We start from the raw sequence: 4,330 nt of genomic DNA on the forward strand, positions 1-4,330 counted from the left end.
ATGCTAATTTAAACTAAACTAAACTAGACTAAACTAACACTAAGGGCGTTGAGTCCCCGGCAACGGCACCATTTTGATATAGGTTGTCGCGGTCTACTAAAAAACAATTAATTAAAGACTTAAATACCTATAACTAGTACATGTAAGTAAGGTCGTCTCCACAAGGACTCAAGGAAAGTGCTAATTTAATATGACTAAATTAATTAATTAACTAAGGCGGACAGACGATGTCAAGCAGTTTGTAGAAAAAGATTAATTAAAACTAATTATTACTTGAAAAGAGTTGTAAACAATATTAATTAAAAAGCATTCATTCTAGGTTTGGATTATGTGCTCCATACGTTAATCACGGATTCTTTAGTCTTTGGTATTATAATAATTGCTAGTCCTATGGTTTGATTTATGATGACAAACGATACCCTAACCGAATTGTTGACACAAATGAACCCGGACTCCACAATTGTCAAATCTATGTCTAGGACAACTAACTCAATGATAAGGTTTGATGATTTTAGTTCAATGACACAAGAGATTAAACCCTAAATGTTGATGAACAACCAAACAAACATTACATAAATCAATAATCGCAAACACAAACTTTAATCAACCAAATAACTAATTAAGCAAGACAAATCATTTCAAATCAATCAAGTTATAATCATTAAGCATTAGAATCTGATCAAAACAGTATTTCACACAAAACCTTAGCCTAGAATGAACACACACGACTAGCCAGACATTGACATAATCGTTAAAGCACTTATCTTGATGAACATATGATCGTAGGACAAACCGGAAGCTTTGGGATGGCTGAAGAGCACCTCTTCTGCCTCTGGAAGTCGTAATAATCCGAATGGGGAGGTTAAGGGGTTTATATAAGGCAAACCTAAATTTCTGGCCGACTTAAGCATCTTCGCGTATCGCGAAGATGATAGGGATGCTTCTTCGCGTATCGCGAAGGACAAAATAGTCGCGGCCGGATTTCTGCAACTTCGCATATCTTGAAGTTGCCCTTCTTTGCATCTTCGCGTATCGCGAAGATGTAAAACTTTAGATTTATCTATTTTCTTTTCTTGACTACCTCGTGATGCGTGCACGTCCAATCTATCACTTCTCGATCTTCGTTCCAAGCCCGTAAATATCCTCGTTAAGCTCCATAGTTTCCAATATCCTGAAAACACGTAAACAATGCTTGAAGTACCAATGTTCATTCGATTATTTAACTAAAATTAACTAATTAATATATAAAATAAACTAAATTTTACTCAACCATCATCAAGCGGCTCCGGGTCCTTGGCCTGCTGTGGTGACGGCTGGTCCTGCATGTGCTCGTCCTCAGGCGGGGGCAATTGATCCCAAACGCGACCCTGGCTATAAATCAATCGAGACTGGTTCCCGACTGTGACAATCGTCAATTTCAGGTTAACCCCGTTAACTCAACTCCGTTAATTCAAACTTTAAGATCGTTGAATCTATAACGCATACTTCATTACATTTAAACTAGGGTTTAAATGACGCTTAACACTTACTACATGTGTAGTCTTTCGGGATTTGCACCGAAACGCAAACGAGTTGACGCGAACGATTGATAAATAAAAGACAAACGTCAAAACACTAATTATGTGATTATTATGTGTTAGATATATGTGTGTTACTTGATTGTTATGTGGAATGTTAAACAAGAAACAAGAACCAACTAATTAGGCTAGAGATGTAACATTTGGAAGTTTAGGGACTAGAGTGTAACTTGTATATCTATAAATATAACCTTAACTACAAACCCTAATCTATTTTCTAAACCCACAAGACCCGATCGGCCCCTCCCTTGTTCTCTCTTGGCTGCCGTCCACAAACACACACACATACACCATCAATTCAAGCCTTTGATTGAAGAACAAAGTGCTAGGAAGGTATATTTGATCATCCTTCACATCCTTGTTGATTGAATTTGATGTTTGTTGGGTTAATAACAAACCCTAGCTGGCCGATTTTGTTCATGCATATGATTAATATGATTGTTGTTATTTGGATAATGAATTGATAACTAGTTTGATAGTATTGCATGTTAATTGTTGTGTCCTTGATTGTGAGTTCAAATAAAACCCTAATCTTGTAGGTATGGTGAAATTGATATGCATGGATAGTAGTTATAGTGTCTAGAGGGTTATATGGATGCATGATAGTTCATAGATTGTTATTTTGTTGAGTTTTGATGTGAACAGATTCTGGACAGAATGTATATACGATGTTTAACTGACTGTAACGAAGTGTAAACGTGAAAATTGATTGAGATTGTGGGTACTGCAGTAAACTAGGTTGAGTCTAGTTTCAATAAAGTATAAATTCGTAATTTTTGGATAAGTGGAAGTATACTTTTATGATTTTACAAAAACGTGATGCAAAGCTGAGCTGTTAGACCTGCTGTTAGGTTATGTTGTAAATGTTATATCTCATGAACTACGAGACCAATTGGGTTGGTTCCACTTCTGGAAGTTGACTCACTGAGTTAGGAACCAAACCCAAGTGGTCTTGCATTTATTGGATTTTTCGTTTAACGGGAATTGCAAATAACATTCTGATGTGCATGAATCTGACTGATATAAGTTAGCTGTAATGTTTTGATCATTATGAACAATCTATATGGAATAAAAATAAGATAAAAGATGTTCTGGAAACCTAAGATATGTATGCTCCTGTGGTAATTTTTGGTAAATTAATTGTGACGTTATAATCGGTAAACTAGTGCAATCTTTCAAGTAGAAATTCTGTCATAACGAAACTAGCTGCTGAGTTGTATAGGAATGCATGAAATATGATAGTTTTTATATAATTGTTGTATTTTGACCAAAATACCCTTGCGGGGAATAGTTGCTAGTTGATTGCCATGAATTGACCAAATTGCCCTTATGGGGAATAATGGTTAGTTAGTCTTTGTTTGTTGACCAAAATGCCCTTACGGGAATAATTGCTAGTGATATACATTATTAGTACGTGACACGAAAGTAATTGCTCACTCATGTATCGTATCACAATTGTACTTGTTTAAGTCACACACGATTCACAAACGAAACACGAAATCTGTTACGTGCATAGGTATTATGTGCCGAGTCTAGAGACTCGTTAAACGTACCGATACTTAGAAAATCTCTTTGTTATTTAGAACGCTAGAGAGTTTCTACGACGCGCATCACTCGGTGATCTAGATCGGATATTCTTCGCAAACAGTGAGTTCACTTACCCCACTCTTAAACTGTTTTCAAACGTTTTTCACTTGGGGGAGATAACATACTCCGATAAACATATTTTCTGAGATAAACGCATATGAAAGATTTTGTTATAAATTATATATCACTTGTAAAGGCTAAGCGGCATACGTAACATTTGAAGTCCCACACATCGGACCGGTTAATATTTGGAATAGCGAGTCACTTTTGGGTAGTACTACTGGGTTTGACAAACCCCACCCGACGCTAAGCTCAACTGGAGGTTGAGTGGGTGTAAATTTTGGCTAACACTTACCATGGTCTGGAGGACCTGGTGACGGGCACTTGATAAACAGTCAGCTTCGGTCGCAAACCACTTAGCGATACTTGTTGTATAGATTAGCTACCTATCGATATATAATTTGACATAACACTATCTGGTAATGCAAAACACTTAAACGCTGTAACGTGGTTACACACTTAAACGCTGTAACGTGGTTACACACTTAAACGCTGTAACGTGGTTACACACTCAAACGCTGTAACGTGGTTACACACTCAAACGTCGTAACGGGGTTACGCAACATTTAAACGTCGTAACGAGGTTATGCAAAACGCTAAACGATTTATCTTATTTTACTTGTGAACTCACCAACCTTGTGTTGACACTTTTAGTATGTTATTCTCAGGTAGCCGAGGCGGGCGCGCGGTTTAGGAGCATGCATTAATTGAAACCATCTTTATTCTGCAAACTTAATTTTTAACAGTTACATTTGGTTTTAAGTCGTCCTGCGTGACGCAACTTTTGAATTAAGGTTTTACGCTTCCGCACTTACTTTCATTTAAATGTTTTTCTTTGGTTTGGTTATAACTAATGATTCCGATCCTGCCAGTTCACACCCTCTGACGGTAAAACTCCGTTAGTGGATTTTGAGGGTGTGACAGATTGGTATCAGAGCCATTGGTTATAGCGAACTAGAAGCTGCATGCATACTAGACTATAACCGCGACGACCCATTAGTTATAATGATACGCACTGCATAGGTTTGTGTAGTCTTGAAATCTTATTTCTTTACCTCCTTCACTCATACGCGCGCATATACACGGCTTACCTGTAGGAATGTCGA

This window comes from Bidens hawaiensis, unplaced genomic scaffold (assembly GCF_021521415.1).
Source record: "Bidens hawaiensis isolate Kalapana, Puna unplaced genomic scaffold, B.hawaiensis_p1.1 tig00011963_1, whole genome shotgun sequence".
NCBI classification, from domain to species: Eukaryota; Viridiplantae; Streptophyta; class Magnoliopsida; order Asterales; family Asteraceae; genus Bidens; species Bidens hawaiensis.